The sequence below is a fragment of the Sceloporus occidentalis genome, unplaced genomic scaffold (genome assembly GCF_023333645.1).
Source record: "Sceloporus occidentalis isolate IW3139 unplaced genomic scaffold, rSceOcc1.0.p SCAF_6, whole genome shotgun sequence".
Lineage (NCBI taxonomy): Eukaryota > Metazoa > Chordata > Lepidosauria > Squamata > Phrynosomatidae > Sceloporus > Sceloporus occidentalis.
The window spans coordinates 90,042,078-90,066,296 of record NW_028316986.1 but is presented as its reverse complement, the minus strand read 5'-3'; the positions used below and the strand labels follow the sequence as shown (position 1 = coordinate 90,066,296).

The window sequence follows — 24,219 nt, the reverse complement described above, 5'->3', positions numbered from 1 at the left end:
ATATGCATTCTAATATGTAGAAGACAGGAGAAACCAAGATACCTTGCTACCTGAAGTGAAAGAGAAGATGGCACTCTGTTTCTAGATAGGTGGATAAACCTTACTTCAGCACTGATGAAGGAACATCATCCTTCAGTGCTCCTTCTCTCTTTTATACATGCATACTCAGGAAGAAAGATTTGTCTGCTCCATCTTCAACATCTGATTCATGCTCCTTGGTACACAGATAGGAAATGTATGCTTTTCCACATGTCCTTGGACTGCAGCTTCCATCAGTTTGAACTGCCATAGCCAATTATGGAAGATACCTGGAGCTGCCATTTGGAGAATCACACATTTTGTGTTCCCTGGCTTAACTGTAGGGCCAATTCTGCTACAAACATACTCAGAACACAATATTTTGTAAAATGTGTAGTAACTGGGCCAGGATGCACACTATCCATGATATTTAATTTTCCCTAATTCTCACCTTGCCTGAAAAGATGCTTTGGAGTGAAATTCATTGCTTACAGAGAGTTTGAGAAACTTCCATTGTGAGAGCCTGGTATGGGACATTCCCCCTGCAGATGGTGCCTCCTTCATGACTTTCATACAACACACCTGTGGACACTCTGACTAACCTGAACTAAAATAAAGGGATGCAAAAGAAATTACTTAGCTGACTAAAAGGAGAGAAGCTAGGCATTTCAGCAAATTCTGACATGTTGTGACATGTCTGCTTTTTATTTCTGGAAATCTTTTCTTCCCCCTCCCAGCTTCATTTCAGCTACCTGCTGATCAGCTCAGTTGCTTGATTAAGAGCAAGTTGGTGCAGGTAATGTGCTGAAGAAACTGCAGCTTAGCCCAAAATGTACAATTCCTCATTATGGCCAGCAATAGCAACTGAGCATAGCCTTAGAAAGCCAGTGGCGTCAAGATTATTTGATGCCCACCATGGATCCAACATAATAAAACACCTAAACAAGTTGTTGTCTGCTGTCTTGTAGATCAAAATAGAAATGGCTAACATGTTGTGAATATGCCAGTGTTCTTAATGTACTTTCTAAGACCTCCAAGAAACTCAAGGCAACATATATGCTCATAGCAATGGTGTTCCCCCCCCCCCCCCTGTATCCAGTGTGGGTCCAAGTCATTTGAATGGAAAAGCAACTCTCCTGAATGTAGAGCACAGGGAAGTTACTTTTTGGGATCACTACTTCCAGAATTACTCAGCCAATATAGCCAGCAGCCTGGTGAAATCCCACTTCAGATGTTTGTCATGAAAGAAAATCCCTTTAGAAGCAAATCCTACGGTCCTACTGAAGAAACCTGGGTGATGCCTCTTTTCCTTGTTTTTGTTACTCCATAATCTAGCACTGCAACTATCTAGTGGAATATTTTATTCACTTCCATCTGACCATTGTTGCTAGTTATTAAATTCAGCTATTTCTGTTCTGAATTTAATTTTCCAGTTCACTGTTACCACATCCCCTTTTCCTTACCATGGCCACATCCCATGCCAATAATTTTATGACTGTATTACTTATAACTGCTTTTAAAAGGTTGTTAATTTAGGGTGCATTCCAAATAAGACTTCTATTGTGAAATTGCACAGCATCATTCATGGGGTAAAGACAACATTGTATACCCTTTGTAATCCAAATACGTTCTCTCTATTATTTCTGCTTTTTCTTACTACACATGCACTGTTGAGGAAAAAGAATAAGCCGAACAACACCTTTTGACTTGTAGTACTAGGAGAAGCCATCTGGAAGCACCCTTAACTGTAGAACCTTTATGTTTACATTTTTTGTTGAATAACACTCAACAAATCTATGATAAACTTAGGTTCCTCAGTATGTGAGGCAGGGCGTTTTTGAATAGCAGCACCTGATTAAAGAACTCCCTCCAATGGAAATCACACCTACTGACCTTCCAGTGGGAAGCCACATAGGTACTGCTCTATGTGCTTTGCTCTCTAAAATAAAGGGTAGATTTTGGACTGTTTGAACTGTGTATTTTTAAAACTGGATTTTAAAATGTTGCCTGACATTCTGTTTAGTAAATCTGATGTTGTAAGACTGACAGCATGATTTTTCCAATTCACATTTACAGTTGTTGAACAATTGCAATGACTGAAAGATCCCCCAAATCCTACCATTGAAGCATCACAACCCACCCGCCCCCACCACAGGCAGCTCTTCTTGAGGTATTGGAAAGAAGGGCAATATATAATGATGTGTCCATCCCTCTCCCTGTCCTTGGGTGCACTGAGACAGGAAGCTGTGACAAAATCCTGATAGGACCCTGCAGAGATTTCTGCTGCAATCTGTCTCGCCGCGTCCTACAGTTGGGAGAAGCCTTTACTCACCATTTGCTCTCCAGTCTTTCAAAAATGGTTGGGATGTAGGGGATCTGTGAGGATTCAGTGGTAGAAAGTACCTTTTTGGAGAGCTGCATATTGTAGCTATGCCTCTGTAGCTGTGTCTGCCAATACAGGATCTCATTCATTGTTTTGATTTGTTTTTAAATATATGTGGTTTTTTTCCCTGTTTGCTGGGTTTCACTGGTTCCATTCCATTGTGTGAAGGCATAACACAGACTACATGCACAGACAAACTGCTTTCTTCCCCATTAAGGAAAACTTCAGGAAAACATTCCATATGGGTTCACAGAATGTAGGTTTTTGTGACTTCAAAAGGTTGATTGTCTTATTCATATTAGTACACTTTCTCTACTCCTTATACAGGTTACAGAATTATTTTATACAGATGGATTGGGTGGATTTGTAATTGGTTAACTGACCAAACTGCTCACCAATGGCTCTTCTTTATTCTGGAGAATTAGCAGGGTTCCACAGGGTTCTGTCCTGGGTCCAGTGTCATTCAGCATCTTTATAGAATCAAAGAATAATAGAGCTGGAAGAGACCACAAGGGCCATCCAGTCCAACCCCCTGCCAAGCAGGAAATCCAAATCAAAGCATCCCCGACAGATGGCCATCCAGCCTCTCTTTAAAGACCTCCAAGGAGGGAGATTCCACTACACTCAGAGGGAGTGTGTTCCATTGTCAGACAGCCCTTACTGTCAGGAGGTTCCTCCTAATGTTGATTGCATGCATTGTTCCAGGTCCTAGTCTCTGCAGCAGCAGAAAACAAGCTTGCTCCCTCCTCAGTATGATATCCCTTCAAATATTTAAATAGGGCTATCATATCACCTCTTAACCTTCTCTTCTCCAGGCTAAACATCTCAAGCTCCCTAAGTCGTTCCTCATAGGGCATGGTTTCCAGACCCTTCATCATTTTAGTTGCTATCCTTTGAACACGTTCCAGTTTTTCAACATCCTTTTTAAATTGTGGTGCCCAGAACTGGATGCAATATTCCAGGTGAGGCCTGACCAAAGCAGAATTGAGTGGCACTATTACTTCTCTTGATCTAGACAGTATACTTTTATTGATGCAGCCTAAAATTGCATTGGCCTTTTTAGCTGCTGCGTTCGCACTGTTGACTCATGTTCAACTTGTGGTCTATTTGGACTCCCAGATCCCTTTCACATGTAGTTTCACTCAGCCAGGTGTTGCCCATCCTATATCTGTGCATTTCATTTTTCCACTCTACGTGCAGTACCTTACATTTCTCCGTGTTGAATTTCATTTTGTTAGCTTTGGCCCAGCTTTCTAGTCTATTCAGGTCATCTTGAATTTTGATCCTGTCTTCTGGGGTATTAGCTATTCCCCCTAGTTTGGTGTCATCTGCAAATTTGATAAGTATGCCCCCAATCAATGACTTGGATGGTGGAATAGAGAACAGGCTTATCAAATTTGCATATGAAACCAGAATTTCCCAGAGGATAGGGTTAGAATGCAAAATGACTTCACAGGTCAGAAAGCTGGACCAAAACAACAAAATGAATTTCAACAGGGAGAAGTGTAAGGTACTACATTTAGGTAGAAAAAAAATGAAATGTGCAGATATAGGATAGGGGGCACCTGGCTTGACAACAGTACATGTAAAATGGATCTAAGAGTCTTAGTAGACCACAAGCTGAACATGAGTCAGCAGTGTGATGTGACAGCTAAAAAAAGCCAAAATGATTCTATGCTGTATCAAAAATTGTATCGTGTCTAGATACAGATCAAGGAAAATAATAGTACTATTCTATTCTGCTTTGGTCACCTGCAATATCATAACCAGTTCTGGGCACCAAAATTCAAGAAGGATGTTGAGAAGCTGGAGCATGTCCAGAGGAGGGTGACCAAAATGGTGAAAGTTATGGAAACCATGCCCTATAAGGAGTGGCTTAGGGAGTTGGGTATGTATAGCCTGGGGAAGAGAAGGTTAAAGGGTGACATGATAGCCATTTTTAAATATCTGAAAGGATGTTATACTGAAGATGGAACAAATTTATTTTCTGGAGCTCCGAAGAACAGGATTCAGAGCAATAGCTTCAAACTAAAGGGAAAGAGATTCCATCTAAACATTAGGAGGAACTTCTTGATGGTAAGAGCAATTCATCAGTAGGATACACTACACACAGAGTGTAGTGGAGTCTCCTTCTTTGGAGGTTTTTAAACAGATGCTGGATGGCTATTTGTTAGCAGTGCTTTCATTGCATATTCTTGCATGGCAGGGGGTTCAACAAGATAGCCCCTGTAGTCTCTTCCAACTCTATGATACTATGATTAACTGTTATTACATAACTATGTATTTTAAAGTACAAGATTCATATCCATTTTATTTTCATTATGTGCACGTGTTGGTACCAACTGCATCAATATACAGCTTTTCTTTAGGACATTCAGGTTACTAGACAGATTTGCATTATGTTATTGCTCTGTTTTAATACTGTTAACAGCAAAGTGTGGCAGGGTATGGGTGTGGGCAGGTAAAATCATTTCTATTATATACTAATCATGAAGGTACTAATCAAGAATCTGTTTGGTATCTAAAGGTTTTAAAACCAAAACATACAGAATTGCATGGGGTACCCCAGCAATTATATATAATATTAATTTTATTCCTTTTAAAACAGAATGACTTCGCTCTAAGTTCTCCCTTCTATTGATGGTGGAAGGTGGTCTTAGGCTGCCAAGTCTGCTCATGTGAGGTGCCCCCACTTGATTTCCAGGGATTACCCACTCCCTCCTACAAAACAGCTCATCCCATTCAGAGGAACACCCCGTCCTCCCTGTAGCATTTCAGGGGGGTGGAGAGACCCCAGTGGAGAGAAAGGAGTGCAGAGTTCCTAGCCCAAATGCACACACCTAAATCAGAAACCAGTGCAAAAACCTATTCAGAAAAACAATTACATGCACCCAAATTTATGTAACATTTCACACAATTTTGAACATGCTCAGAAAGACAGACAGAGAATGGCAATATGGTTGTACAGTCTCGTGCCATATTGCATAATCCCTGCTTTCATGCACTTGAACTGTAGGCTGGCTTACTTCCAAATAAATGTTTATGGATTCAAGATCACAGTTTGAAAGATCTAGCACAGGAGCAACTGTTGGCTATATTATTTAAAGATCTGCAAAATGTTTTCATCTGTAAATTTTAAACTATTCATCTGTTTTGCATGAACATCCAAATTTGGAAGCGGGGGGAAGGGGGAGTCGGAAGCACATGTTCACAAGACGACCTACTGCCTGGAACGGAATAAAACAGAGACATAATTGGAGGACTTCCCAGCCAACATAAATATCCTCACTGTTTTCCCCCCCTTTACCTTAGGAAACAGCGAAGGCAACAGAACGGGGAGGGCATTCAGTTTTGTAGCAATAGCAGGAGGATATAATGAGTCAAGGGCTGTGTAGTTGTCTTTGCCCAAATGTGCCAGAAGAGGCTCACCTTGGGCCTACTCTGCTTTGAAATCCAAGGGGTTGTTCTCACTAGGTGAAACCCCGCGTTCTGAATCGAATCCAAGGAGTGGCGTTCCTATTAGGATCCGATTTAAACCTAGAACGGTTCTAGAGCAACCCGCAATCGTCTCCACTACAAATCGAATTGTAGAGCGGAATAAAGTTTTGATTCGAGTTTTCCTCATTTAACGCGTGTTAAAAAAACACTAGGGTCTGACCTACGTTTTTCCATTGATTCGATTTAGGAACCGGAGCATTTAAATAGGAACGACAGCCTTTGAAATTGCGTTAGATGAATGGGAGGAGCGGAGTGCGATGGGGCTGTCCTTGGGGGAGTTGCCCTTTCTGTCCCCATCCGTCTGGCTGTCGCCATTTTTGCTTCCCTCACCCCTTTGTCCACTGTGGTCTTTCAATAAGAGATAAGGATTATTTTTATTTTTTATTTTAATGGTTTACAGGCGCTTAATCTCTTCAGCGCTTTAAGCGCCTGAAGTCCCGGCTGCTCAAGCGCCTGCATCTGCCAAAGGAGTACAAGGCTTCCCCCGGTGGATTGCAACCTCCCCTGTGTGTGGGGAGAGCCCATTTCTAACGGAGGAGAGGCAGGAAGGGAAGCCTCCTCTCAAAGAGGCATTCCCTGCCCGCTTGGGCACTGATCTTGCCCAGGCAGGGAAGGGAAGGCTCCTCGCGAGGAGGCATCTGATCTCGCCCAGGCAGGGAAGGGAAGGCTCCTCGCGAGGAGGCATCTGATCTCGCCCAGGCAGGGAAGGGAAGGCTCCTCGCGAGGAGGCATCTGATCTCGCCCAGGCAGGGAAGGGAAGGCTCCTCGCGAGGAGGCATCTGATCTCGCCCAGGCAGGGAAGGGCTCTGATCAATGGGGGGGGGGGGGATAGAGCCTTTCTCCCTCCATTTCTCAAATGGAATCTGCCTTCTCCTCCAACCCTGGAAAGAGAATCTTTGGGAAGAGTGCTCCCTCCCTGCTTTTCCAGCAGCCTCCTTCATTGATCTCTGTGCTCTCTGAAGGGATTCTCCCTGGCTGTCTTGGGAGACAGGATGCTGCCCTCCAAAACCTATCCCATAGTTCCTCTGGAAAGAGCTTCGCTTTTTGCCAGAAGCCTCTCCCATTGATCTCTGTGCTCTCTGAAGGGATTCTCCCTGGCTGTCAATGAAATGGAAACGATGCCAAAAGATAAATCGCTTCCAAATATTCTGGATTAACGTTACGTCATTTTGACGTACTATTGATTGACAGCTCCAAATAAGGTATGGAGGAGAAGAATCGCTTTATTTAAACACCGATTTCATGCCAAGTAGGAACGCTTGCAGGTAAAAACTTCGATTTAAATAACCAGATGGGAACGATGAACAAAGCGATTCGGATAGTGGGATAAGAACAGTGTTATTTTGAATCGATTTTATTAAAAACGTTGTATTTTAAATCGTTTCAAATCTTAAGTGGGAACAACCCCCAAATAGACAAGAAAGTGCCAGATTGTATTCCTGGAGTCATAGAGTTGGAAGGGACCACAAAGACCATTCGGTCCAACCCAACAGGAATGCACATTCCTGCCCTACAGGAATACACATTCAAAGCACAGAATCTTGTTCTTTCAGATTTCATTTTGGAGATCCATACACTTTTTGTTTATCCCAGAATACTTTCTGCCAGCTCCCCAGGTCATTTTATTTTAACCCAATATAAAATCTAGAAGAACAGGAACAAAATCTGGGACTTTTCTGGATGCAACAGTGCTCTGGGATTTGAAGGAGAAGTCTTTCTTAGTTTTACCTGAAGATTCCCAATATTTTCTTCTGGTCTTACACCCAGGTGCCATCGATCCTCAACTATTCGGCTTCTTTAATCAGTTGTGCTCAGGAGGGTATTGTGATAAGAGGCAATACACAACAGCTCACAAAAGAGGGAAGCATTTTTATTTCACCAAGTACACCTAGATATATCATGTAGACAAGAGGAGCAAGTAAGAGAGTGGAGAAGGAAACCCCTGGGTCCCCAGTTAATTAGCCTGTTGCTTCCAGTTGTATCAATCAGTTTTGATGTAAAACCAAACACTATGGATCCAGATGTCTTGTGATGGCATTTGAATTTAGTGACTGTAGCCCATCAGCCATGGAGGGAAATATATTGTGTAAGTCAAGTAATTTAGGAGTCTGATTACAGCTCGAAATGCCAGTTGCTCTTTAACTATTGCCCTTGTTCCCTATACAGCACAGCATACAAGTAAACATAATATCCATGATCTGAATGAAAAGATTACTGTCTGAAAGCCAGAATGTCATTGCTTTTTCCACAGAAGAATGGTAGGGAGGCAACTAGGAACTGCTCTGTTCCCCCTCTACTGGCTGATCTAAACAAAAGTGCAGTCCTGACTTGCTTCAAGACAAAGGGGCTCAGCACTGCAGAATGTGGATTGAATATGATGCCCACAGCTTTAATGCATATACAATGATCACCAATCAGTTACATTCATAACAATACTAATACAATGAGTAGGCAAAGTGAGTTTGTAGGGACACAGGATCCAATGATTTCCAGACCAGCAATTTCTCAAAGTGGGGTTGCTACTTTGTAGGTCTGGTAAACCTCTGGGCAGGGCTTTCCATGTGAGTCGATCAGTGGAGTATGCCCAAAAGGTCAGCTGGAGGTGAGGTTCCCTTACTCCACCCCTACTTCAGGTCCATTTGCCCCCGTTTCTGTCCCTCTAGCCACCTTGGGGCTTTACTTTCCCCAATTTAACTTATACCTGATGTCCCCTTTTCCTTTCCATATTCGCCAGTTGTGGTAAAGCAGTGAAAGCAAATGTTAATTGCAGGGAAGCATTGTGATACAAGATGTTGCCATCTGAAATAAGGAGAGAGTAGGACAAAAATCAGAACAAAATGCTAGGAAATATGGTGATGTGCCATCTTGTCCCTTTTGATTATCAACAGCACACTCATTATTGAAATGTGCAGCTCATGTTTCCCTTTAAATTGATTCATCATTAATGTCTTGAGCACAACATAGTGAAATTAGCAACATAAGGTAAAATTTTGTTTTGTTTTATAACTGGGGGCCAAACAACCCATCACACACAAACACATGTAGGTAAACTATGAAGGCTTCAAAGGAAACATAGATTCAGAGGAAAATAGTTCCAGCTTTTGTTGAAAACTCAAAAATGTTTAATCCCACAGAACAGAAAGATTACAATGAAATTATGGTAGGTAAGAGATAGACTGGGCCCCATATGCCCCTCTGTTATACAATGATCGAAGCTTAGAAATAATATATTAGTTTGGTGACTAGTTTTTGTTTTGTTTTGTTTTCTGCTGTAACTAACTGGAACAGTGTTATTGTAATGGCCTAGACTGTGATTTGTTAAGTGTAATTTAACATAGCGTGTGGAGTTGGGGGGATCTGTTACTCATTAGTGGGTGTGTTCTATGAATGGGACAAAGACTTTGGTAACTATACATGTAACCCTCCTTTGTGGGATGTTTTGTAGATAGCAAGGAGCAGAGAGGGCCAGCAACAATAAAAGATAGGGGGGGGGGGGGGAGAGGATGAGGCAAAGACACATGGAAAGCATGTGTTGAAAGTGCCACTCAGGTTAGCTGCATTTTTCATACATGCTGTTCAGAGTTATTTTGAACCTCTCTCCCACTATGAGTTTGTATGTGTGAAACACAGAATCTAGTTTTAAATATGCTTGTCTCATACTTTTTTAAGAACAACAGATGGTTCTGCATTTCAGCTTGAGTGTTTCCTTCTTCTATTCATTTTTTTGTGGGAGCAGATATATCTCCATCATGATCATCTTCTGATAAGCAGTCTCAGTGACACTAACAAAGTTTCATTAACCTGTTGTCCTTCCTTCAAAAGAACATCTATCTATACTGGCAGTAGTGTACAAAAAGAGAACATAGAGTTTTATAATAAAAATAAACTGTTTTTAACAAGTAAGTTTTAATTGATTCCTGGCAATGGTTAAGGCAATGAAATTAACAGGGCTCTCTTCTGAACCTACCAGTTTCACAGACTGGGTGTTGTGAAAATTTTACCACAGTTTTTCAACTCTAGTCTCTTTTCCAGAGACTAGAATAATATAATCATAGAGTTGGAAGAGACCACAAGGGCCATCCAGTCCAACCCCCTGCCACGCAGGAAATCTAAATCAAAGCATCGCCGACAGATGGCCATCCAGCCTCTGCTTAAAGATTTCCAAGGAAGGAACCTCCACTACACTCCAAGGAAGTTTGTTCCACTGTTGAACAGCCCTTACTGTCAGGAAGTTCCTCCTAATGTTGAGGTGGAATCTCTTTTCCTGTAGCTTGCATCCATTGCTCCAGGTCCTAGTCTCTGGAGCAGCAGAAAACAAGCTTGCTCCTTCCTCAATATGACATCCCTTCAAATATTTAAACAGGGCTATCACCTCTTAACCTTCTCTTCTCCAGGCTAAACATCTCCAGCTCCCTTAGTTCTTCCTCATAGGGCATGGTTTCCAGACCCTTCACCATTTTAGTCGCCCTCCTTTGGACACTCTCCAGTTTCTCAATGTCCTTTTTGAATTGTGGTGCCCAGAACTGGACACAATATTCCAGGTGAGGCCTGACCAGAGCAGAATAGAGTGGCACTATTACTTCCTTTGATCTAGACACTATACTTCTATTGATGCAGCCTAAAATCGCATTGGCCATTTTAGCTGCCGCATCACACTGTTGACTCATGTTCAACTTGTGGTCTACTTGGACTCCAAGATCCTTTTCACACGTAGTTTCATTCAGCCAGGTGTCCCCCATCCTATATCTGTGCTTTTCATTTTTCCGCCCTAAGTGCAGTACCTTACATTTCTCTGTGTTGAAATTCATTTTGTTAGCCTAGGCCCAGCTTTCCAATCTATCAAGGCCATTTTGAATCTTGATCCTGTCCTCTGGGGTATTAGCTATTCCTCCTAATTTGGTGTCATCTGCAAATTTGATAAGTATGCCCCCAATTCTGTCATCCAAGTCATTGATAAAGATGTTGAATAGCACTGGCCCCAGGACAGAGCCCTCTGGGACCCCACTGGTCACTTCTCTCCAGGATGAAAAGGAGCCATTGTTGAGCACCCGTTGGGTCGGCCAGTCAACCAGTTACAAATCCATGTAACAGTTACCTTGTCTAGCCCACATTCCACTAGTTTGTTTGCAAGAATGTCATGGGGAACCCTATCAAAAGCCTTACTGAAATCAAGATACACTATATCCACAGCATTCCCTCCATCTAACAAGCTGATAATTTTATCAAAGAAAGAGATTAGATTTGTCTGGCATGACTTCTTTCTCTAAAACCAATGTTGACTTTCTGTGATTATGGAATTGCCTTCTAGATGTTCACAGACTCTCTGTTTAATGATCTGTTCTAGAATCTTTCCTGGGATTGATGTCAGTCTAACTGGACAATAATTATTGGGATCCTCTTTTTTCCCTTTTTGAAGATGGGGTCAACGTTTGCCCTCCTCCAGTCTGCTGGGACGTCTCCTGTTCTCCAGGAGTTCTCAAAGATTATTGCCAATGGCTCTGATATTACATTAGCTAGAGCATGAAGTCTTGAAGCAAAGGGGAAAGGATAAGCAGACAGCTTACAAATGGGGGTTAAATGCAAGCAAAAGCATTACTAAAAATGGCATGATGGGATTGCAGTAGAGTTTAGCCACAAAGCAGTATGGTCTGTGGTAGTCATGTGAGAGAGTGTTTTCCAACACCAGCTGGATGGGGTGTGGTGACATTTAAAACAGGAAAAAATACTTTAACTGAAGAGATTCCCAAGTGATCAATGAAGCAGTTAAGAGGCAAGCGTGATGCTATGCTTGAAAAATGAGGTTATTACATCTGTCTAAGAGAAATCATCTGATTGTATCCTTAATAAGAGAACTTGCAAATCACAATGTACATATGACATCAACTGCACGACCAGATAGCAAATTTCACCCAGTGTGACTCATAAAGTCCATGAAGAAAGAGCATTTCTTTGCCACAAGCTATGAATGATCTCTGGGACAGTTCTTAATTAGACTTTGTTCATCGTTTGCAAGAGATACTAACAAATCATTGAGGGAACTGGGATGGGCACAGTTCCCTACATTATCAAATATTAACAGTTTGGGGCTGTCTAACTGTGTCTGCAAATGAGTTCTTGAAATAGCACAACCATCAGCTGATGAACTAGTGCCATGCTACGAGTAGTTGTTGCATCAGTGCTGCATTAATATTTAGAAAGAAATTGTGAAAATGGCCTAATCTATATATGCAGTAGAATAAAGCAATTAATTGGGCTGTATATAGTTTATACAGCTGCTCAAAGATGTCTTTTTGGCATGCTCCATCACATTAAAGAAGCAAAACCCACCTTGAAAGCAGGAGAGCTAGCATATAAATATTAAACATCTTGATGCTATACCAGTTCCCACACTCATGGGAAGGTGTTTTTTTTAATGCAAGGGTGAATTCCAGAATGTACCCTTACACTTTCATTCTGAAATGATATAGTGTACGATACCATTTCATTCTTTGGCATTCATAGACCAGATCTAACAAAATAGTATTCCTTCTTTTCCCTCATTTCGCTATATTTCCCCCCAGCGAATATCTGATATTCTGTTGAGCAGTTATGACTCTGTAAGCTAGATTTACACAGTCATAATAGTTTGGTATTCCTGTTTACAACTGTGGCATTATTGACATGATCACAGTTTCCATTCCCTGCCCAGCACCCTGACCTACCTTAACAGCTGGCAGCTGCGCTGGGCAATTTAGGTCTTTTCTGCTGGTGATCTGGATGTTTCCAGTCTCCTCCCACCAACAATCTGCAGTCTTACAATCAGAAGAAGAACCTCTGTAGCAACTTCTTGGCACACTGCAGATTGTTGGCAGAAGGAGGCTGGAAACATCGTCCTGCACCATCCTGATCACCAGCAGAACAGACATCTATAGCTCATTGTAGCTGAGTTAAGAAATCTGTAACTACTTATAGTTACAAATTCATATCTACATATCATCTCTGGATTCACCTCCCTGAACCTACCTTAACATTCAGCAGCAGTTGATGAATTACATTTTTCTCAGAGATTTCATTTTTGACTAGACACCAGTCTCCTATATTTCTTGTATACTTGGCCCTTTGTATCTGCTGGGATTTGGTTCCAGGACCCCCCATGGATACCATACATTACCTGGTAAATTACCTGATATCAACAATTACCTGGTATTGTTCTTTCCATCCGACTCATATCTTAATCAGATGACAGCATATATTGATGAATACATATAAAATAATGATGTTATTAAAGGCAAAATTACTTACTGTTCTATATTGGTAGATCAGACCTACTATTTCAGATGGAAAGTGGTAAGATGACACTTTAAAAATCTGCACAATCATTGGCTTCTTTTGCACTCCACAATTATAGCAATAGGATTCTTAAAGCAGGATGTACTTAAAGCAGTTAAAGTGACACATAGCACTGTAACTGAGTAGTGAGAAAGCACCCAAAATGGATTGCATCCATGATGTGCCTCCTCTCTGTGGATGATTTTATTTTATCATTATTTCCTCTGGTAGAATGTGGGATCTGGCATTTTTTCTGATCCCCTGCTGCTTCTATTTCAGGAAGTTGGAGGAACTTCTGGAATAGCATAGGAAGAGAATGTAAAGAGCATCAGAAGTTATCCCTCCCTCTTGGTAACTGTCGTATCCTAAGTAGCACTCTGCCCCGCCAGCACCCTTGATGGCACAAGGCAATGCTGGATCTAAGCCTATATTTCCCATGACTTAAAACACAACAACGCAACAACCAAAAACACCATAGCAGTTTAAACAAGAGAACAATACAAAACATTTTCCCAAATTTTAGTAGCCGCTCATGAGCATAAGACAATGTTTGCATTGTTGATTTTCCAAGTCATGTTGATAAGTAACCTCTTTCATCTCTATCTACTTTTTCCAAGACTACTTAGACTCAATTAAGAACTTCCACTGCATCCTTCTTTATTAAGACACTGTTCTTCCTACCTGCCGATATACACTCAATCTTATACATAAAAGCAACAAAAAAATTTAGGAGGCAAGAGCTGAACAATGCAGATATCAACCAAATAACGGTGTGCATGTGGGGGCTATAGGGGATCCAGCTAGTTACTTTTCAAAGGTAACTTTCAGTCTCTGCGATTAATTCTTGATTTCTTATATGTACAAGGAGTACATTGAGAATAAAGAAAATGAGCAGATTGCCTGCTTGCCTGAAAAACATGTGGGATTGGCAGCTAAATCAGAGCCTGGGTTGGTAGCAAGTCGTGCATCAGAAGTGTCAGAAAGATGAGAGAAAGTGTAATGTACACAGTGCTAATTGCATCTTTAGGAGTGAGCAGGGTATTTTCAACAGAGAATTGGCACAGGGTCTGAATACAGAGTAAGATACTGAATCTGGCCCTACTGCTGCCTTTCTTTCAAAATAATATGTTAAGTGCTTGTGTTGTGTGTATGCGTGTGTTTTGAAAGCATGAATAACAGAGTGTGTAGCTGATTTCTCTGAGCTGTTCTCTGTATCAGCATAAATATTGGCCTTCTTGTAAAAATTTTACACAACAGATAAAGAAACATCAACCACTATTTAAGTAATTAATGCAATGCATTATGTAGTAATGAAACACCTTAGAAGTATTTTAATGAAGTCCTGGCTGCATGGTTGCCATAGAAACATTATGCATTATCTATTGTTATGTGAGCAATTAGTTATATCAGACTGCATGCAATTAAAAGTGCCCAGGATTCTTAGTGCTCAGATGTTTAATTCTATATATTACTTCCCTTATTTTTTTTCCCTGTTAATCATTGGTTGGTAGAAGAAATGACGTAGTATACTGCAGCAGTAATCCCTAACTATTAGCATTTCTCCCAAGTCCTCCAAGTGTCATCTGTTGTTGGTGTTTCAAACAGTTGTTGCCACACATTTTTACAATGGCATGAGCTAGTGACAGCTAGAATTCTGGGATACAACGCAGCCAATCTGAAGTCCTTTTAGTTCCCACTGACCTATTTCAAATGGAAAATTTACAAGAATTGCTCTCCTTTAAAATAAGTGATACTGAAAAGTGCTCTATATTACTTGCATTTTAAAAACATTTTCGAAGAAAATGTAAGGGGCAGTGTCAAGATGCCAAATTCTGCCCCTTTTGTGGAATCCACACTAGTCTACCCACTGGATCCATTAGATCCATTAGACCTGCCTCCCCCCTTTATTGATACCAACACTAAAATTGATTGATACTATCACCTCTGTCCCCCCCCCCTCCTCTAGAGGAATATTCATTTCTTGCCTGAAATTGGATAGTTTTAAATTTTTTGATGTTTAATTCTTTTTTATTTGGTCAGTCACCATTTTTATGATGGGGGGAGGGTTGGGGTTTGGGGGGTTTAAAATGTAATTTTTAATTGTTTGATGTTTTATTTATACTGTTGGAATCTGCTTTGATTCCTTTGTGAAAAAGTGGAATACAAATGTTGTTGTTGTTGTTGTTGTTGTTGTTGTGAATTTCACTATAGCTAAGCTTTCAAATGATTTTTTCCTAGGTATTTTTCTTAGAACTTCATTTCTTAGGACCCAGACCCAAATGGTATATGATAGCTACCCCGCATTGCCCCTTTGGGAACAAGAATCTCAAGAGTGTCATAGTGTTGTATCTGTAGTTATTCCTGGTGGATACCAATTATCTAGACACATTTCAGTCTGAGTTCAGATCTTGTTGTGGGACTGAACCAGCTTTGATAAATGATTGTAGCATTAAATCAACTTCAACTTATTGTGGCCCTATAAATGAGAGACCTTCAAGTCACTCTATCATCAATAGATCAATAGCCCTACTCAGAGACCTTCAAGTCTTTCAGACTCTGAGCTGTGTCTTCCTTGATTGAGTCTATCCATCTGCAGTGCAGTCTTCCTCTTTTCCTACTGCTTTCTAACAAGCATTATTGTTTTTTCTAGGGAGTTATGTTTTCTCATGATGTGTCCAAAGACACTCTCAGTTAAGTAATCTTGGTTTTTAGGGAGTGTTCAGATTAACACTCGTTTATTGGTCTTTTTAGCCATCCATGGTATCTACAGAGTGAGCTGCTTTTTGTCCTGTCAGGTTTCTTCACTGGCCATCTTTCACAACCATACATAGAGGTGGGAAATACCATGACATGGATAATCCTAACTTTGGTTTTCAATGATATATCTTTACCCTTCAGGATCTTGTCTAGTTCCTTCATAGCTGTCCTGCCGTGTCCTAGCCTTCTCTTCATTTCTTGACTGCACCTTCATTCTGATTAATGATTGATTAATGGCTTTATCACACGCATGGGAAGGAAGTGGCATCGATGATGCTGATTGCACTACGCCACTTCCCTCCCATAGCTGCCCAGGCCCTGGCCTGTTTCTTTTCATTCAGGGGGGAAACCTGTGAATGAAATGCCAATCACATACTGCTGCAAGTGAAGAAAGCCATTCCTGCAGCAGTAGCACGATTGGCAGTCATGTGGCAGATTACCACACTACACTGTTACAGTGCTACTATTCCACTTTTACTGCTCTGGCTGCCTTCTGTTGTACTCTCAGGTATGTAGTTCTGTGAAGCCTAAGAGCTCCCTGGCTGAGAATTCTAAATGTCCCTCCCTAAACTGCAAATCCCAGAATGTAATAGGAGGTAGCCAGAGCTGTTAAAGTGGAATAGCAGCACTTTAAGAGTGTAGTGCAGTAATCTCTATGGTCTCACTGTCCCCTCCTCCCTGCCCTTTCTATCCTTCGCCTCCCTTTTTAATTTTTTTCTAAACTTTTTTCATGCTATTTTGGAGCTCTAGAACCCCAAAGTTTCAAAAAATGAGTGGAGTGGAGCTGCAGAGTTCCAAAAGAGCATGAAAAAGTTTGGGGGGGGGACTTTTTAAAAAACCCAAAAGACATGCTGGGCAAGGCATAAGAGAGGGAGGGAGGTGTTAAGGGGGAGGACAGGAATGGAGCACGATGCTGGAAGCAACCCCAGTCACGCCAAAAGAAGAAGTGCGGCAGTGGCTGCTCCTATACCAGCATTTTACCATTTATTTTTAGGTTGCAGGACTATAGTGCGAAAAGGTTGGTGTGATAAAGCCCCAAGTCAAGGTATGGAAAATCTTGCCCTATTTCAATGTCTTCCGTTGTCTACTTTAAAGTTATGTAAATCATCTGCTGCCATTTTTTTTCTTAATAGTGGGTACTTTGAAAGACCGCTATTGAAAGACTGATGGGGCATGTGCAAACTAGTTACATCTATTCAGTCCCTCAGTAGGTTTTAATCCTTTTCACCATTGTATTCTCTGGAATCCACTCCATGAGTTGGGTACTGGGATGAAGATGCTGTGCTTTGCTCGTTCTTTTCATATCTGTAAAGCTGTTCTTCAGGACTGTTCCAGATGATGTGCTGTGAAGGTGCTGGCACTGGCAAATGTGCAGCTAGGTTACTTGGGGTATATTTTGTTCCCAGTGCTGCTGAATAGCTCTGTCCAAGTGTGTGACTGCTGCAAGGGCACAGACCAATTTTCACACACACTTTGTCCCTGTGACAGGCCATACTTCAGGATTTACAGCCAAATATCAGTGGGAAATTAGTTCTAGAAATAACTAGAAGCCTACAACCATTTTTCATTACTCAGATCCTCAGCTTATTTTCTGGGCTTGGGGAGTTAAGGCATTATTGTCAGTCCATTTGTGTGGGTACATTGGATTTATTTCCCTCCCAAATATAATTGGGGGTAGGGTTGCCATAATTCTCTGCTATAAACTGGGACAAAATGTAGGATAAAATTTAGCCCAAAATGTAGGACATTTAAGATCCTCCATTTTTCTTAAAAGTCCTACATTTGGGGCTAAATTTCATCCTACAATTGTCCTACATTTTGGTCTAAATTTTGTCCTACATTTTGTCCCAGTTTATAGTAGAGAATTATGGCAACCTTCATTGGGGGTCTTTGGGCCTTGGGACCACAAAAAGGGTTGGGCTGCACTTTACCCACCTAATTCAAATTGCCCCCTCATTTATGACCATTAGGTTATTTAGAGCAATAGGTCAGGAGTATTCCAATGACATCCAGCTCTGTTCTCTAATATTCTGATGATAACCAGCACTATTTCATTATGACAACTGAATGTGTTGAAGACATGTAGATTCTAAACTACTGCCTAGAATTGAGATAGTAATGGGTTAGATGAGGCCCAACAGACTGAGAGTGAAACTTAGTAAAACACAGGCCCTATAGGAGAGAGGCTCTGGGGGATTTCCTGTTCCAAGTCATATTGTTCTTCCTCTGAAAGAGCTTGTCTCCTTGAAGAAACTGACTGGGCTGCTTCTAGAACCCATCTCCATAACTTGAGTCTCATTTTCATTGTTTTTACACCCACTGAACGAGATGTTTCTTTGTGAGGGGGCAGAGAAGATAAACAGTTGTGAGCAAGTATGCAAAGGAATGTTGTAGCACCTGTGAGAGTAACTGAGTGAAAGATATTGTAGCGTAAGCTTCATAGGGGTTTATCACAGGGGAGGGAAGCCTTTAAATCCCATACAAAAACGGAATTTAAATTCAGGAAAATCCCACAAAATTGGGATTGTTTTCAGATCCCAAAAGAAAATCCCAAAAGTAAAAAGTGGCCAATCTTACCCACTTTCAGCACATGTTAATGTTGGGTTAATGCTCCATTAGCCTGACATATCTGAAAACAATCCCACTTTTGTGGGATTTTCCTGGCATTTAAATCCACTTTATCTACAGGATTTGGGCACTTTGCCTCCCATGTAATAAGGTCCATAGACTTGGTCTATTTCCTAAGATGACTCCGTGCACCTGAGGAGGTAGACCAACTTATACTACAACTTCTTTCACACAGTTAGTCTCAAAAATGCTACAAGATCCCTTTGTAAACTGATAGTGCAGACTAGGTACCTTATCACACACATTTCCCTTCCCCCCCCCCATTATGGGCACAGGAAGGGGACACTTGGGGACACGCGAGGCCAAGAAAAAACTCATTTTACCGGACACCTCAAAATGGCCCCATTTTGTCGCCTGGCACCAAGCCGTTCCCATTCAGTGCTGAGGTGCGTCCTTTGGTTTGAAGTCCTCCGGCCGAGCCAAATGGCATGCCTCAGCACTGAATGGGAATGGCTTGGTGCTGGGTGACAGAATGGTGCCATTTTGAGGACACTTTGGTGTGCAGTAAAATGCATTTTTTCTCAGCCTCACATGGCCCTGAGTGTCCCCTTCCCGTGCCCATAACAGAGGGGAAATGTGTGCAATAAGGTACTAGCACAGGTGTATCTCTCAGTTCTGAGCAAAAATTACTCTTTAGCGTCACACCATGTGTGTGAAGATTAGACATAAATGAGTGGATAAGGTGCTCTTAAAATAAAACAGTTTTACTTAGCCACCAAAGGAACAAGGTGGGCTTTGTTTCAGAAGTACAATTCTGATTCTAAATAACTCCATGGCTCTCCCCTTTCTTATGATGTTAAAGGCCACATTTTATTCTTTGTTTATTCTCATCCATGCCCAATATTGACCGGGACACCTTCTTCTAACCAGCTGCTTGGGTCTCTCCCCTGCCCCACCCTGCCCCTTCCACTGATCTTCCAGGAATGGTAAGCTGTCATCGGAGAATCCACCCTTACTGACAGTTACATAATAACCCATATTATTTTTTTAAATAACCTAGCACAGACTTTTATTAAACAGAGACAAAGTAAGACGCCAAATAGGCAACAGATTAATCCACGTTTCCTCTGGGAGACCCAGTGGCAGCCCTAACAGTTGGCTCTGACAGAAATGTAGCTGTTTGTAATATTAAACACTCCAGAATTGTATCTTTTGACTTTGGTTGACAAAGCACAGTGGAGGGTGTATGTCCTATTTCTCTTTGCTTCATTTGTTTTGTTTTGGAGTGCCTCTGAATCCTTATCTGGGTAAAAGTCTTTACTGTCAGCAAGTGATCATTCTGCAGTTACTGCATATAATAAGAAATGAACTTATTTTATTTATAGACATCTTCTTTCTATCCTTTTAATTAATATAAACAGATGCCAAATTTCAAATAGCCAACAAGTGGGTGGAGATAACTCAAGGTTTGTTATTGTTGTGTGCCCTCAAGTTGTTTCTGACTTAATGGTGTGTGCCCTCAAGTTGTTTCTGACTTAATGGTGACCCTAAGGGGGACCTATCATGGGGTTTTGTTGAAAATATTTGTTCAGAGGGGTCTTGCCTTTGCTTCCCTCTGAGGCTGAGAAGCTGTGACTTGCTCAAGGTCACACAGTGGGTTTTAATGGGCGAGTAGGAAATTGAACTCTGGACTCTAAAGTCGTAGTCCAACACTCAAACCACTATGCAACACTGGCTGTCAAGGAAACCTTCCTCAAATAAAAGGAGTGAGCATCAGTCAAATCCAGTTATAGATAAACCTTCTTGGTGGCTGCTCCCAGGTTGCTGAACACCATTGAAGGTAGTCTAGTTTAGTTCCATTTCTGTTGCTCTTCCGCCAAGAGAAAAAGACTTTTTTATTATTACAGCAGGCTTTTGGCAATAGCCAAGTTGCTGAGGAGAGATTTTTGATGAGGTATTTTCCCCCCTTTGTTGCCTGATGTACTTTAAAATCATATTTGTTGTAATCCAGGTGTAGGCAGTTTTGGTGACACTAGGGACCAAAAACCAAAAACCAAAAAAAAACAACAACAAATGGAAGCATCTAGCTGGGCACATTTAGAGTGGAATTTCACTTTCTGGAATTGAAGGTGTGACATAAACTACTGAATTTATCATTATTAAAGTAGTTAATAATATTTAAATATTTCAAATGCAAAACTGCCATTATCGGAGGCTTCCATGATCTGCAAACCTTTTTCCTTTGCCAGAGGAAAATCATTTTTGTGTGTGTGTGTGCTGAGGGTCCTCAGCTGGGGCAATCCATATTCCCCAATTTCCCACCCTCATTTAGTATGGCACATCTTCCAACATTTCACACATGAAAGCTGGGAAAAGGAACATCAGAGAGTGGTCAAAATGGCAAAAGTTATTAATAAGAAAAACAGGCAAGCTAAGAAAAGCCACCGTAGTTTGCTTTTGCCTGAAACTACTGGCAAGGACGTGATTCTGTCCCCTCCTCTCCTCTCCTGTAACTCAGTTACAGTCAGCTGTCCATATCCATGGATTCTTTATCCACAGATTCAACTATTCATAGCCTGAAAATATTCCAAAACTATATACATTTCAAAAGGCAAAACTTGATTCTGATATTTTATATAAGGGACTCCATTTTACTATGCCATGGTATATAATGGGACTTTAGCATCAACAGATTTTGACATCCATCAGGGATCCTGGAACCAAATCCCAGAGGATACCAAGAACTCACTGTCATTGAGCACAAACTACTTTTATATTTTGAACTCAGTTATAGGAAATGAAGTAAATTAAGGACAAAGGGGGAAAGTGAAAGGAGGAAAGAGAAACTGGCATTGTAAAATCAGCTCATAAAAGTGGGAAGGAGAGGAACAAATCAGCTGAGGGTATGCTATGATAACTGGTTTGATTGTGGTTTCATATTGTATCTTACAGTGCTTTTGTTGTATCTGGTTTTAAATCATGCTAGAGCTGCTTTGGGTTCCAGTCCTGGGGATGCAGGGGGTATGGAATAAAAGTTATATAACTTGACTGATAAGTGAGACAGATAGACATTTATGAAGAACCGTTACATGTGACTGGCTGCACCAGCAAGACGACATTGATGAACATTCAGATCATCATTCCTTCAAAAGCAATGCAATGAGGATAAGCAATACTTGGATGTACACTTTTATGCATGTTTGATTTATATCTGTTATTATAGATTTGGCAAGCAATGACCATGTGAAAATCTGTTAATGTATGTAGGATCTCGTTAGCCAGATTTGGGTGAAAGGCTTTTATTTATGAAACAATTTGTCATGAGTAATTGTAGCTGGATGGGGCCATGGAAAGCCAGTGATTTTCCTTTGCAAAATAATATTTACTAATGTCCAGGAAAATGCTAATGCTGGAATGCAAAATGCCTGTTAATTATGCAGTAAGAATCCTTGAATAAAGAGGAAAGTAATGCAAGCTCCTGCTTACAGATCCCCAAGGTGGATGTTAGACTGTTATTTCAAGTATCCCCTCCCCCCTCACCATTCCCTTCTCCTTTTGTGTCTTTATAGATTGTAAGCCTGAGGGCAGGGAACCGTCTATTATCCCCTCTGCTGTAAGCTGCCCGGATTCCCAGTGATTAGGCGGCATATACATAAATCCTATTATTATTATTCCATAGAATAAAAATTGGATATTTAGGATCAGACTACATGGTAGCAACTGTTCAGTACAAAAGCACTATTTGCAAGCAAATGAAGAATGGTCAATAGTCAAGAACTGTAGGAAAGAGACATTCAGATCCATTCCTGTATGTGTTTTTTTGCTAATCAGATACAGATGCAGACATGGATTTCCAGAATATGGAACTGGTGAATAGCTCCTTAAGGGGGGAAATGACTAAAAAATTCTTGGCCTCTCTCTCACTGTATTGTGAATTAGCTGTTGCACAGCCTCCCATTACCAGACATAGGTCTTACAAAATAATTGTTTGTTGTGATCATCCTCAAAAGTTGTGTAGGATTTTGTTTGTTTGTCTGCTTGTTTTGATATTAGAGGTACTGTGTTCAGTGGCAACATTCTTTTCTCACTCTCCATCAGATGATCAGTGTTGCTTATATGAAAATCATTGGGAGTTTCTCAGTAAGAGCAACAGGTTTGTTCATCCATCTGAATGAGGATTTCTACTTAATTGGTTTGCATTTAAGAAATCCTCATAAAGGACAACAGGGGGTGTATTTCCACTGTTCTGCCATCAGACTTTGGAGGAATATGGAATTATATCAAAACAAAGTTACCAAATAGTTGTCTTGCTTCTTGAGACTAGGGCTGCACCTACACTGCAGAATTAATGCAGTTTGACACCACGCTAACTACCATGTCTCTGTGCTGTGGAATTCTGAGATTGTTAGTTTTATAAGTTATTTAGCATTCTCTGTCAGGGAACTCTGGTGTCACAACAAACTGCAAATCCCAGGATTCCACAGGACAGAGCTATGACAGTTAAAGCAGTGTCAAACTGCATTAATTCTGCAGTGTGGCAACAACCCGAGTGTCTTTAGCTGTGAATCTGGCCAGAAGTTTCCTAGAGAACAGCCTTCCTAGCAATATCTGCTTCTGTCTTATTCTGATCAGTCTTTAGGTACTTCCCACTGTGTTGTTGTTTTTTTTCCCTGAGGTAGAAACTAGATGCTACAGTCAACCCTCTGAATCTTTGGATTTTTTTATCCATTGATTCATCTACAGCTTCAAAATATATACATATAAATGCCAAAAAGCCATTTTATATAAGGGATACCATTTATTTTGTTCATTGTACTTAATTGGACTTGAGCATCCATGGATTTTGGTATCCAAGGGGGGTTCTGGAACAAAACCTTAGCAGATGCTAAGGGTCCAATGTATGCTTAAGATGTACTTAGAAAAGCTGCCTTCTCAAGTGGTGAAAGATTCCTGTTTGTCATAGCATAGACTTTTCCTCACCTACATAAGCATACTTTGTTTAGCAATTGAAGGTCAACAAAGGCTTAAGTGTGATTGCTGAGGTATGTACATCTGAAGAAATCCTGTCTCTGAATGGAAAATGCATGGATCCAAGGAAATATGTGTTCCCCTTAATGTCAAGTGTAGCTTTCTATTTCTCTCTGTCCACATTAGCTAAACTGATTCCATTAATTATTTTGTTTAAGCAGGCTTTTAACATGTAAGCAGGGGTGCTTCCTATTGGGGTGTGTGCTTTATTTATTTATTTTTTAATTTTTGAATGCCTTTTAAATGTTTTAATATGCTGATTTTTAATTGTTTTTACATTTTTATTGTTAGGTTTTTGATTGATTCTTTCTGTGAACATTCTTGGGTCCCATTTTGGAAGAAAAGTGGCATGCAAATTAAATAAATAAATATATAAAATTGAGAAAGTATGGATTGCCCTCTTTATATACTCAGGAGGACCATTTCACACTTTTTCCTTTACCAAAGCTATATCTATCCACTCAGTGGCCTTTATATTTTTGTGCCAATAATAATCAATCATTCATTAACTAGCTTATCAAAACCTGACTCTTTTTGGTTATTCTTTCATATCTGTAAGTTGAGTGATATGCACAATGTATAAACTGTGAATCACTCAGAACTACGACAGGTAACTGTGGCAACTTTACTGACAGCAGACTGGCATCAGTAAGTTTCAT

General features: G+C 40.7%; 1 protein-coding gene across 3 annotated transcripts in view; it reads left to right on the top strand.

The window, feature by feature from the left end:
* PDE7B (phosphodiesterase 7B) overlaps window positions 1-24,219 on the top strand; it is a 262,193-nt gene that overhangs the window by 167,095 nt on the left and 70,879 nt on the right. The window lies entirely within an intron of this gene.